The sequence below is a fragment of the Phalacrocorax carbo genome, chromosome 2 (genome assembly GCF_963921805.1).
Source record: "Phalacrocorax carbo chromosome 2, bPhaCar2.1, whole genome shotgun sequence".
Taxonomy (NCBI): domain Eukaryota; kingdom Metazoa; phylum Chordata; class Aves; order Suliformes; family Phalacrocoracidae; genus Phalacrocorax; species Phalacrocorax carbo.
Genome location: NC_087514.1, coordinates 47866651 through 47881252, shown reverse-complemented (window position 1 = coordinate 47881252; position 14602 = coordinate 47866651). Strand labels below are relative to the sequence as shown.

The 14602-nt window shown below is 36.1% G+C and overlaps 1 protein-coding gene across 3 annotated transcripts in view; it reads right to left on the bottom strand.

The window, feature by feature from the left end:
* Positions 1-14602, bottom strand: part of CCDC178 (coiled-coil domain containing 178) — a 195308-nt gene that overhangs the window by 67618 nt on the left and 113088 nt on the right. The window lies entirely within an intron of this gene.

Sequence of the window (14602 nt, the reverse complement as noted above, 5' to 3'; positions counted from 1 at the left end):
AGACTTTTGACATTCAGAATTTCTTTTAATTTCATAATTATAAAACAGGATGGCTGATTTCCAGATTTCAAAATATTCCTTCAAATACGTTTTAAATGTACATCTTTAAATTATATTTTTAAAACATCATGGCAAATTATGACAGCGCTACCCAGCAGAGACAGATGTACAAAAAAAAACCCCAATGAGCAAGCTTGAAACTTACTAAATTTACATATGTTGTTGCCTGTTGTATTTGGGAAGTATTTCTGTTAAAAATGCATGCACATTATAAAGCACAGTGGAGGAGAGTTTACAATTATGAGAGTGTGTAGAAGTCTGGGCCAACTAATTAAGACGAAATGTCCATGTGATAAGTGGTTGCCCTAACCTAAGGCAATGTTTTAAAGTCTTCTAATGCCAAAGTTATAGTCTAAAAGCTTTTAAAGGTAGAAGAGTCTGCTTATGAGTCTAGATTACACAAGAGGACTAGCTGTAATCCCATGTGCTGTGGGTACCCTTGCAGAAAAGCAGAGCTAGCAGAACGGCTAGAGCAGTTGGAGCAAACGTTGCCATCGGCTGCTTCCTGGGTGAAGCCTGTCAATCCAGCAGGAGGGAGGGCAGCCCTCTGACTTGACAGTCCCAAACTGTGAATGCAATGTTACCACAAGAGGTAGGGAGCAACCACCTGTCCTAGTAGTTGCCTCACCAAAATCCAAATAAAGGAATCATAAATAATTTTGGTTTTATTTTTGAGAAAGGAATATTACAAGTTATTCTGTTTACCTCCCTGCTAGTCTTCTCTCCTCCAACACACTACTTCTTAAGTCAAAAGATGCATGTCTGAAGTAGCAAAATGTATATTTTGAGCATAAAGGAATTTAGATTAACTTCCCCAGGTCTCTGGTTGAAGGTTCAAGCCAACATTTATATGTCAGTCCTAAAAGAACCAGGCCCTGTTGCTGCTACTTTGGAAGGGCAACATAAATACACATTGAGAACAATTCTGAAAAAAACCCAAATGTTTTAGCCATATATTGTAGCTACGAGTTTCCCAAAACCCAGGAGGGTTCCCTAACCCTCCCTTTGGTAAAATTCAAACCTCTCTTTAGTGTATCCTGTGTCTCTAAAACAATCCTGTGAACTAGTGGACTAATAAAGTCTAAGTTCTTCTGGGGTCACAGTGATAATGTTGAAGAATCCATATGTTTTCTGAATCTGTTCCCAAGTGCGTAATTTAGATTGTCACCTTTTAAAGACAAAACTATTCAAGGGAAATAGCAGCATGCCTGAACAGGTTCCTAGCCATCCCCTGGAGCTACTTGAATTTTGGGAGTTCCCAAACAGTTAGCATATTAACAATGATTTTACTCCTTTTTCTATGCAATGTCTTAATCAAGATAAAACCACTTTTGTATCTCTATTTATACATAATTTCTGAAAACTTTGGCTAGAAACTTGCTGTGGTTATGCAACTAGATTAAAAAAATTCTTCCTGTATGGAATTTCTCTACATCATTACAATATTAAAATGTTATGTGACTTTCAGAAATCTCAAAGTAATAAAAAGAAAGATGTAGAATTTAGTGAAGAATATGTGATTATCTCCTTTATTAATCTTTGGGTAGAGGTAAAACCTGTTTTTCAGGCTGACACCTTCCTTAACAAATATATAACGCTTGATATTAATTTGTTAGCACTCAATACCTGCAAACAAGTATCGTTTTCAGAATCAGAGTACTTTCACATATGTAAGGAATATGGGAAAATGACAGAAATGTTTGCTTGTAGAATATGAACATCAATATAGTAATTTTCACCAATATAGAAACCTGAGTACAAAATGAGAGAAGTCCTACTATTTTGTATAATTAAAATGGTCCAGACATTTTGAAAAAGAATAACAACATACCAAAGAAAACAGCCTTGTCCAGATTTTTAAGACTCAGTGCCTATGTCTATATGACCAGTTATACTAGTTGCCCAGTCCCAAAAATTACCTCACTGTAGAGGTTATGTCAGCTGAAACAGATAATGGTTCTTTTTCTCTAATTCACTCCTCTGAAAGATGAGGTGAAGTTCAGAAAGCAAAGAGCATACATCCTTTAAATACCTGACTGTCAATCATTGACACTTTTATAGAGGAGTTCCCAGAAAGTAGGCCAGAAAGAGCATTTTATCTTTATTAAAGGTCAAACTGTGACCAAACTTGGCATGCCAGAATAAACACTAGAATATACACTACACCTCTTTCTCCTGTTCTAGGAGAACAGGGATATGAATCTCAGAAGTGATCATAAGATGCTTAAGTAGACATTCCTGACATTTGTTTTATTGCTGGCACTCAAACTTCTGAATTTGTAGACTTGCCAACTGATAAAAAGCACCACGATTCTTGTGCTTGTTCTTTTGCTCTTCAGCAAAACTTGAAATCAAAGACTTCTGGTAGATCAGTCTTTGTCTACAGATATGTCCAACTTCTTCAAACATTCTGGAACTGATGTCTGTAAATGGGAAGAAATTTTCTACATTTCTACACTCAAATGATGTTACTTTCTTCCGTTGAAAAAAAGTATAATTCAAGGAAATTTCTTGAAGGCTCTTACATGAAATGAAACTTGAGTTGCAGAGTAGAGAAATCAAGTGAAACTAGCAAAGGCCATATTAAAACCAAATGAAGTAAGATATTTCTTTGCACTATGTGTAGTTAAGGTGTGTGGATTCTTCTAAATATCAAAAACTTGCAGAGATTTAAAAGGGAGATAGAATTTCTAGGAGGAAGTACAACTGAGGTTTATTAAATAATAATAATAATTTAAAAATTGGGGTCGAGACCAGAAAGTTGGGTGATTATTCTGGGGAAGTACTACAATAAGCTTGCTCTGTTGTTACACTCTACCTGGACATCTGGTATCAGAGGTGGAATATCAGGCTAGAGGAAATTTCTACCCGATTCAGTCCATATACTTTTTCCTCTTCGTGAACACTTACTCAACACAGCAGCCTAGGAAGTGTCTCTGTTTTCCTGGAAGAGCAGGAAGCTGGAACACTTTTTTGTATGTTTGCTGAACACATTTGAAGTACAGTTCCCCTCTGCTGTAATACAAATTCATACTGAGATAATAAAATACATGGAAGCAAGATAAAAGTAAAAACACCAAATGCCCTCCTTGAAACGATCAACAAACTGTTAGCACAATGGCTGCTGAGCTAGGTGATAGGAAAGCAGGTGCAATGCCATGCAACACAATGATGAATTGTCAGCCCGGTGCCCCATGCCATACAGGTTGCAAACAGAGATCACCACTAACATAGCCATGACTGTTACAGACAAGAAAGGGATATTTGCTGTCTGCAACACTGAGAAAATGGATTTAATGTTATTTTCCATCCTTTCATGTACACTAATACCAATCACTTTGTGTTGCAAGTGATCCAAGAATTATTTTATGGTTCCATGTTTGTGTGACAAAAGTTTGTAAAGAATTGTAGAGGCAAATCTTAGGATCAATGATTTTGTCCACATAATGATATACCTATAAACATAATATAAATAACTGTGGTTTACAGGGTCAATTGTCATTTTGAATGGTCACTCTGACAGCAGTGTTTTATTTGAAAGATAAGAACAATTGATTTTGACAATCAGGTGCATCAGCACAATAAACTAATTATTAAAGGATCTATATTAATTGGTTATACTACTTAAACTTGATGTTGTGAGGAATGAAATTGGTTTCCCCAGGCACGAATGACCGTTTCTTTTGTAGGCATAAAGTATCCTATTCATAATATGAACAGCAAAACAAGAAATAACTTATCTCAAAATTACTGTGTTCACATGCATCTGACCCCACTCCACAGAGCTTCCCCAGAGGAGTTTAGCAACATTTTTCAAGTAGCATCTATTACACGTTATATGTGCCCCTTCCCAGGGCATGAAGAGCATGGTGATACCAAGTGCTACAAAGTCATTGTAACACAGTTGACAAATCCCCCAGCTGGGGAAAAGAAAGTTACTGTAAAGCAAGCATGAGGTGTTGGTTTTTTTCCCCTGTACAAGCATCGATTGATGCAACTAATGCTTGTTAGCAAATAGTTTGGGCTCTACAAGTCACAGAAGCTAAAATGTAATTTGAGCTGATATAATCACTGATTCACTCTCCTTACTTGGGATCTTCTGCTGATGCTGCCACCAGCATTTGATGGTTGGTAATTTATGCACCAAGGATCATGCAGATACTCAGTAGGTCTCTAGAACTGCACAGTGGAAGGTACATAGTGGAAATAGTAGAGCCCTGCTTGAACAAGCTCTAACATGAGTCAGGGGATTTACATTGTTGATATTATATACTGATCTAATACAGATTTTGGTGGCCTCTGAGCTGAAACAGGTCTTCCTATTTATCCACAGCCAAAGGAAAAAGCCCACATAGCCCAGAGTTACTGAAACTAACTCTTCAACTGAAAGACAATCTCTTTTTACACGTGTGGCATGAATTTCTGCTTTATTATGTTTGGGAATAATTTCAGAAAATGTATGCTTAAGTATATACACAGATTGAGGGGGTGGGAGATCATATTTTTGAATAATTTGCTAGAGAGCATTTGGAACAAATTAATTACTCTTTCAGTAGGAATATGGTGTAAAATGTTTTCTGACAGGTTGCATTTTTTCTATCTTGAAACTAAAGTAGCAATAACTACAAGTAGCCTTTCACTGATAACACAGCACTCCAAACGGCAGTTCCAACAGTTTTGAAAAAAAAAAAAAGTTTAATTCTTATAAGGACTCAAGTGGAGAATTAATATGGGTAATAAAACCAGATATGCATTAAATATTTGGGAGAAGATTTCTGTGGATGGCAAGTTATACAATTAATGAATGCTGCTAAAATAATAATGAAAAAAATGCTACTGAAATAATAAAACTACTAAAATAATATCAGAAAATATAAGCACACACCTGCCTGCTTTAACCTTACAAGTATTCCAAAATACACAGCATATAATATTTTTGGGGTCACAATTCTTCATGTCAGCCAAAACTGAAAAATACTTTTGTTTTTTTCAGATAAAGTGTTTTCTATGTATGGAATATTCTTGACCTCCCCAAAGTAATTTTTGGCACATGAACTAAATTGTATTGATACTAAAAACAGACCAGGGTTGTAGAACGAGATCTGAAAGCTCTAAGATTATTCTGTGTTGATGTATCCTTCATCCATGATTGTATTGGTGCAGAAGATCCAAAAAAACCAAAAGGATGCAAAAATCTGAAGTACTAAAATGTTTAAGGTTATCCACTTCAACCTTCTTTAGAGACCCAGAAATGAAGTAAAGGTATAAATCTTGGAGAAATCAAAGCATTTGCCAGTCTTAAGGCCTGAACTGGTAAAACAGAGAGCAGCTCCAAGGCCAGGAAACAGTCCGTTCTACAGGGTATGTAGTGACACTGGCTTTTCAGATATGGGGGGGAAAAAGTATCTAGTTGGGCTCTTTCCCATGAAGGTGTCTACCTCCAAATTGTAAAGCAGAGAATCAGAAGCACATGTACAGCCTACCTTATGATGACCTGCTACTACTGACAGAATTTTGGGGGCTCAACTTGTGATCAAAACACCTATAAAAGAACCATAAATGGCTCTGGCTAAATAGCAGTGTATTAAATTGTTTACTGTTAAAGAAAGATTTGAACAGACCTCACAACTGATTAAGCATTTTTAGTCCTATCTTTATATGCAGTCAAGAAAGCCGGATTACAGGGAGGAAACTTTTGCTTTGTGGAGTTCAACCTCTTTGAAAGTCAAGAAGTGGCTATTCTGGAATCCTAATGGTTTCAGTGAAACTCCAGAGATTTTTGCATATGCTCCAGTATCAGGCGCGTCAATAGCTACATTTAGAGAAGTTTTGAACTAGAAGAACTAGTTGTCTTTCAGAACATAAAGACTTAAGAATCTGTCTCATGTCTATGAAAAGTTTGAAATGTTTGTCACTGCCCTGCTAAATAGAAATGTACCTTAATAGTGCTGCTTGACAATTAACTAATTTTGTTGTGGGTAAGAGACAAATACAATTTTCTTATTGAAAGAATCGAGGATGGGAGAGCTTTGTCTAGGGCTAAAATTTTGCTTCTCCTTCAATTTTGTGATCAGTCATGATCACAAATGTCCAGAAGGACAAAAGCAATATTCAAGATCTTTAGAAAGTGACCATATATTTTGTTTCATGTTGCAAAACCAGGATTTGGCACTGCTTATATATGTTAAGAATGTATAGGCAAATTCAAGGGACATGCAGGAGACTGGAAAGCTCCTACGTCTTGAACCAATATGAGATCAGTCTCAAGGTCTTGGTAATTCTGATCCATAGCTCCTGAAAAAGAAAAAGTAAAATTGTGTTGGGAAGCACACTGAAGAATTGGCAGCGTGTAAGAAGATAAAGGAAATTAACTGATGAAGACAGATCTTCGTGACATCTGGTGCCACAATTGTGTTAGGGCTCAGTACTGATTTGCTGGCAGCAACTTGGATATGTCACTTAAGAAAGTCACAGTCCTTTTCTTTCTTGATATCATGGAAACAGATTGGTATCGAAGCACTGAACTGGAAGTACAAGCATGACAACTTCAGGTAGTCGGGGTCACTGACTCCACCAGTGGTGCCAGGAATATAGCTTCAGAAGGCATAAGAGCAAATTAGTAGCTCCACAGAAGTGAAAAATAAAAAAGTATTAAAGCAAGCAGAACACAAGTGAAAGTTCAAAGACAAAAAGAAGTTAAATAACACTGCTGTTTCAGAAAACATGAATGACAACAGACTATAAAGCAAAAAGGAAGAGCAAACGCATCTTGGATTTGATGCTAACTGTGGAAAAAATTAACTTTAACAGATCTTATTACAAGTTAATTGGAAACAATCGTTTTGATATACAGTGCCAGTAAATCAGGGATTGATTGAAGGAGATCTTATCAGATCCACTGGCTCTGAATGCTGATGGAAGAAAACATCAATCACTCAAAGACCAGAAAAGATAAAAAGCAAATTCTTTAGAGCTATGCAGTTGGTAGCAAAATGCCTCTATATCACAACAGATGCTTACATTTTTTTGAAAATACATTTGCTCTAAAAACAACTTCTGTGTTTATTAAGAATAATGTGGAAACAAGAAATACAAAAATGTTCCTTTGAAGCGTGTTATATACTCTAAAACTTTGATACTGAATTTAGGTTCACTGTTGCAGACTTTTCCATACAGAAAGTTTTTATTGCAGCAAAAGTAAAAGCTACTTGTTTGGAATTAAGTCAATAGATAAATATAATGGAATGCAATTCACTGTCAAAACTCAGTTTAAAGTTGGTATAAGAAAGATTTTGAAATTACATAGAATTAAGAACTTCTCCAATCCTACAACCTCCTCCATACCTTAAGTTTATGTGCTTTGTCTGAAAAGAAAAAAAAAAAAGAGTTTACGATTTCATTATTGGTTTCTGCATAACATAGTTTTAGACTGTTAAACACAAACTTATTTGCCTATTATTGCATCATTAATTTTTCTTCTGTATCATCACAGTTTGATTATATATACCTGTCAATACTTTTGGAGCATATTATGAGAGAGAACTTCACTTGCAATGCTGTTCTGAAAAAGATGAAACTGCATGGGAATGTCCACTTATTTATTTCATTATGACCACTTAAAGATTTATAAAGGATCTCCATTTTCTTACATATTTAGGGATGGACAATTTTGCATCACTAGGGGAAAAGGCTAATTACTTACAGTAAGGTCATTAGATACACTCTTTTTGTCATTACAAAGCCTAATATTTTTGCATTAATGGCACTATGCGGAGTAGATGAAGCAAATAAATAATAAACCTCCTTATTCAGATGCTAATGCAAAACCAAATGTTCTTTCAATTGTACAGCTGTAAAAATTAAAGTGAGAAAGGTATCAAAAAACTAAACAATAATATTCAACACAATATTTATTACCTACACATACCTCCCATATGAATACAGTGTCTCTGAAGTGACAGAAAGGTGCAAATAAAAAGTTTGATGGGATCATTGTGCCAATTTTTATTCAATTCATTGGAAATCTAAAACTCTTGTTGCTTTATTAAATGAAAGGTGGAAAATATACTGGATTTCACAGGATAATATCTTTTATATTGACAAACACTGTAGCCAAGCATAAAGATATTAGCATTCAATTTGGGCTTTGCAAATTCTTCCATTTTAAATTCCACACAGTTAGAGGGATCAGCTTTCAGGCTTTGCATCCAGAAGTTTTTATAATTCTTTGGAAAATTAATACCACTAACTAATCCCTTGATGGTGATCAACACTGATATTTTGTTCTAAAGTAATGTTCTAAATGAAATTTTGTAGAAAGGTATTTTGGCTAGTCTCAGTTACGTACTTTGGTCCACTGACAAGCCATTTGGCTTCTGTGAACTTTGTCATCGTGGTAATGCACATGACTGACACCCAGTGGTTGCCTCGGCTGAAATTTTGACCACTGTATTTTTTGTAGTCGTCCATTCAAACATCCTTAGCAAAAGTTGAGTTTCTAGATTTTTGTTTCTGCAGTTCCCCTAGGACCTCCTATATGGGTATATAGTTTGATCCTAATCATTGTTTCTCATGGAATTCTGAAATCCAGGAACTGATGTTGGAGAACTGTTGACCTATTTGCTTTGATTATTTCTATAGGCAATGTTGAGATAATTAAGATTAGACTTAATTTTGCCTTTTAAAGCACTTACTGAAATATTTATAATGAACAAATTTCCTTGAAAGACTCTATCTTCTCCAGTGAAGAAAAACTCACTTCCATTTCAAGAGGAAGCAGAAAAAAATCTGTTCTCTTTTTACCTTATTTTTTCAAGATTTTTTAAATAACAGAGAATGCATCTCCACTCCTCTCAACTCAAATTAGAATAAACTGTTTTAAAATTTTGGAAAAGGCAGTTTAGAAAACCTTCATGGAACAAAACTAAACATATAATGAAAAATGGAACAAACCCTAATTTTTTTTAAACGGACAGCTTTAAAAGTAATTACTTTTTGTGTCAACTCTATCACCTTTCTCAGTAAAAACCTCAGAAGTATCCTGTACCCTTAACTATTAAGGAAGACAAATTTTACACACAGAATACATTATGACTATAATATAATCGAATATCAGAACTTCAGTTATTCAGTTAGAACAGGTCTGCATTCTAGGTAAAATGGATCGCTAACAGCATAGTCCAGCTCTCTGTCAATGCAATACTGTGGTTGTCTATATAATTATGTTTGCTCTTCAGGGTCTCTCTACTATATTAAAATTAAGCTAACTGGAAACCTTAGAAATTACATTATTCTCATTTCCCTACCCTACAGAAGAGTCCTTGGCAGAAATTCCTTGTTTGTGAAACAGAGAGATTAGGAGTTTTCCTTTCAGTTCTCCTCTTTAGGGTGAAATCTAAAATCTGTCTTTTTATGCAAACCTTCACTGTCTCAAACCTACAACATAAATGTTATGATGACCCCAACATATAAACAGCAGAAATGATGCAGTACACACAAATCAGATCAACCATTTAAAGACAGCAAGATGTGCAGAGTGCCAAGAAACAAGACATGAGATGGTTGGGAATCAAAAAAAGAAGAATCCAACAGGTTTTGAGTTGAGCTGCTGTATGCTGGAAACTCTGCCTGCCTTAGTGTAAGAATTCTGAGGCCAGTGTGAAGGGGTTAACTTCTAGAAACAAGCCAAAGATATAAAAAGGGGGCCAATGTCCTTAAAAGTATCTGCACATGCACATTACCCACAGTGCAGTGCAATGCTAAACAAAAGGTATCAAGGATTTCCCTACTTGGTAGCATCAAATCTAAGGCAGAACATGGTCAAGTTTCACAGGAAGTAATCTTTCAAAGCACTTTTGCTATTGGCCACTGCATGTAAAGACAACATTTACTGGAGAAAAAAGAGCCAGGAAATACCAACATCAGAGAACAAACACTAAGACACAGAAGATTGCAACAAATTCTGCCGGGTGTTCACTGTATAGCATATGTCACCATTTAAATGAAGCCTCAGAGAAGCCAAACTTCAAATCATAAATGGTCTCATAAAATCTAATGCAGTAACTGTGTAAAATGAAAATATAATAATAGTTTATGTAAATTGCAACATTTTATGCAAACTATATACATGGGATTGTTAAAGAATTAAAAGTGAGGCTTCTTTTATTAAACACTCATTTTAAAAAACTGGTAATGCTCAGAAAAGAAATACACTTTCCCACATAATGGTAAAAGTATATTCACTGGAACTTTTCAAATCAGAATAACATTTGACAGTAACTCTTACAAACAAACAAGGAGAACTACGGCAAATATTTTAAACTGAACGTAGCTATTTTTTCTCATTAGAATTTCACAGAATCCTACCAGCTCAACAGATGTGTGAAATCTGACATTTTCTGCATAAACAGGAAACATGGGTATTTAATCTATCTTCTAAGCAACTAACTATAACATGCATACAGACACACAACTTTCTGTGTTTTTATCCATATACTTGTTTCACCAAACAGCAGCTCAAAAGTAATTAAATAATGAGATATATTTTATTGTTTATACAGATAGTGTATATTACACACATTTAATTTATATTTTAAATTAAATATATTTATAATATATTATAGAAAGCATTCATGTAATAAATAGCCTGTTCAAACTAATTGCCATTGGGCTTTGGGATATATTTGGATGTAATAATAATATAACAGTAATTCTAAAGAAAGCTGTTTTTTTCTGATACCTATGTCCCTTCTTTTCCACAGTTGTTTGGGTTTTTAGCACTGCTCATTCATTTCAGAACTATCATTTTCTATAGTAATGGTACAGTAGTTGTACTCTTGTTCTACATAAAAACGGTAACCCAATCTAATTTGCTCATTCTTGTAGTTTCAAATGTAGTTAAGGCAACTGAAGCCACAGGCTTCAGTTTCTGAGTTTCTGTTTCTGAGAAACTACATTCTCATGTTTTGGATAAGCCAAAATTGAGTTTTATGAATGTCAGCTGAAAAGCACAAACCAGCGTGTTCTACAAATAATTTCAGAACAAAAACCAGGACCAAAAAGGCAACTATCAGCAAGTAAAGCTATTTGAGAAATACCTTCTAAATGTACTTTTACCCTTCTCTGTGCATGGATGTGCTGTCACTTATGACTAAAGATTTCTCTCTCAATGTCATGAGAACATGGTCAGCACATAAATGGACAGAGCAATGGGAGCTACACACAATGTCATTTCCTCTTCTACTACAGAATCCCAACAAAAAAAAAAAAAAGGAGATTGTTCAAGGATAGGAAAAGAGGGATATAAGGATGAGAATATTTTATATGTGGATTACAAAACCTGAAGAACTTCAGCGATCAGAAAGTGCTACCTTTTTCTATCTTTGAGTGATGTACGCGTTCATAATGTGAATGCTCCAAGCAGTAAGTTCCCATATCCACAATCATCACAGGAGCAGTTGCTGAGTTCTTGAAGCAAATAGAATCACTCTATCACATGCTGCATTAGCTGTGAGTCTTCCTCAGTATTACTGCTGTGGTTGATAAGAATATAGATAAAGCTTCAGGAGACATGCAGAGTGGAGGCATTTTTTAGCAAAGACACTGATACAGCTTCAGCTCTGATGGGCACATTCCAGTGATAGTAAAAGGCTCTATTTGGGTGGTTTCACAAGACACCTTGACATATTTATTATTATTTTATGTATTCACGCAGAAAAGGCCATGTCCACAGCAGCAATTCCTAGGAACCATTTTGAGCACCATCTTAAGAATGTAGTTTTCCTAGTACAAAAGCAAAGAATTCCCTAGATGTCAAAGTGGAAAACGCTCTGTTTACAGATATGATGTACTTAAAAGTAAATAGCAATACTGACTCTGTGACTAAAGTGAAAGTCAGGAACCAAGCAAAAGTGTAGGATGGCTACTTCCTATCTGGAAAGAACATAACCTGTGGTAGATGAGTCGTAAAGGTCTGAAGCATTTATCCCCTCACTCCTTATCAGGTAACTGTTACACATGATTCTACTTCAGCAGGATCTAGACTTTGCTGACTTTGGAAGAACTATTTCTTCCACATGCCAGGGGTAAAGATTTTACTGCCATGTTCTGTAGTACTATAATAAAAATTAGGGTAGCCACTCATACTGTACCTGAGTATGAATGATTTCATCTGTGGGTTCAAGCTCAAGATAGTTATGTTAATCTCAGTTCCTCTAGCTATCAAAAGAGAAAGCTTTTCCTTTGTCCCTCAGTCAGGACAGTTGAAACAATCTCTGTTTCCCAGTGGATCAAGACCAGAGCAAGATGTGCTTCTTTGCCCTCTTTATAAACCAAATAACCTTTACCAAGATGCTGACACATCTGGTTGCTCCTCTTGGACATTAAGTGCTCCTGTTCTTCTCTCTGGACAAAAGGCTGATCATCAAATTATTAGACTGCTCAGTACTACAGTGCAGTTCTTTCAAAGCCTGTTTTTAATGGTGAATGGTCAAAATCTCATGTCACCTCCCTCCTACAAGTAAGAGAGGAGGTCTTAGACAGTACATTATCTACAATAACTGGAGGGTAATAGATTTCTGATATTTGACCACCTAACAACTGATGCCAGAAGATGCAGGCTTTGAACATCTCTGATGCTCATATAACGATAATCATTACCAGAATTACCAGAGTTGAAACATGATATGATACACTTTGTAAAATGTATCGCTAAAGAGTCAATATTTGGTAGCCACGGCAGGTGAAGAGGTCAGGCAAGATAAAATGTGAGAAAAAAGGAATCATGGGCATGAAATTAAAACTTTACCTTCTCTTACGGCAGATCACTATATTTTTTCATATTCAGAACAACTCTTACAATCTTTTTCACTAATATCTGAAATAGAATGTGTTTGGTGACATATTTTACATGATAACACAGTACAGACTGTACAAACAGCCAAAGAAAAGAGCTAAAAAATCTAAGGGATAAACTAAAATTTTATGACTGTTGTCTGCAGATATTTTTAGACACATGGGTTACTATGTGCTTATCTTGGAGAACATAATTTCTACTATATGCTATTACAGTGAAAAAGTATAAGAAAAATTAGCTATGTTTTATATATCAAAACAATGACATGGCAAAAAAATAGTAACAAAATTATAACCTATTTGTTCATTGTTTTCAGTACAGGTAAGGAGTTGTCTAACTGCTTATTCCTCACATGCCATTCTCTAAGGGACTAGAAACTTGACTCAACATTGTTGGCAGGACAGTTTTAGCCACCATGGCAACTAGGACAGTTTAACCACCAAAACCTCATCACCACAGCAACCAGGACAGTTTGACACATATGCATCCTGTTGCCTCAGAGCACATAGCCCTAGTCCTCTGCGCATGTGCCTGGGCCCAGGGTCAACTGACCACCACATACACGGGGCTCAGACCTTCTAGACCCTCTAGTGATGGTACTGGGCATGTGCCCCCATCGCCGAATAGGAGGCATGGGTATGCAAAACAGTTCTGAGAACAACGCTATAAAAGATGAAACCAGTGGAGACCCAAGGGGAAGGGAAGAGAGAAGAGAGAAGAGAGAAGAGGGAAGAGAGAAGAGAGAAGAGAGAAGAGAGAAGAGAGAAGAGAGAAGAGAGAAGAGAGAAGAGAGAAGAGAGAAGAGAGAAGAGAGAAGAGAGAAGAGAGAAAAGAGAAGAGAGAAGTTCTCCCACCAGATTCAAAGACACATCAGACCAACGGGATGCCACAGACCTGTGGTGGTAGCTCTCACAACTCTCTCTCTCTACCTTTCTCACTTTCTCTCCTTTTCTCTTGCATACTTGTTGTTGGCCAAATAAAGTGACTTGGCACTTGACTCCATTTTGAGTCTTAATTCTGTTTCTGAGAATGTAAAAGAAACTTAAGTCACAATAAAACATTTGAGTTAAGCCCAGCTGCCCCCAACCACCCAGAGCTACCTGAGGTTGGCTGGAAAGGAAGTGGGTTTAACCTCTGCCAAACTGTTCAACCCAACAGTGATCATGACACATTCCAAGTCCACCAATTTATTCTAATGCTATCTACACTGCTGAATGAAGATGATAGCTTTTCTATTTTCAGACTTTCTTGCTGTTAGCTCACATTTTAATTTAACCATTGAAAATACACCTATTGGTTTTGCTCTGCAATTCATTAGGATCATTTCAGACCTTCAGAAAAAGGGCGGCAATTATTTGTAATTCACATAGTGTATTGTCTTTGAAAATCTATAAACTTGGAGGATCATTACATGTCTGGAACTTACAAGGATCACTTAATGCGTAGCATTATTTAGCATGGTATCACATAAAAATCCCACTATGCCTCTTGTCCCCAATTCTCCAATAACACTTCAGGAAAACAGGTACCTTTGAGGGAAGGAAGTAGGAGTGAGTAGGAAAGTCTAAGAGACATACACTCATAAACCCTACTACAGACAAATAACATCTCTGCCCCCCAAACGCCTTCTGCTTTTGGAAGATCAACTAGTATCCAAAAATCCTTTGCAAGACAGTAGCATAACACTTT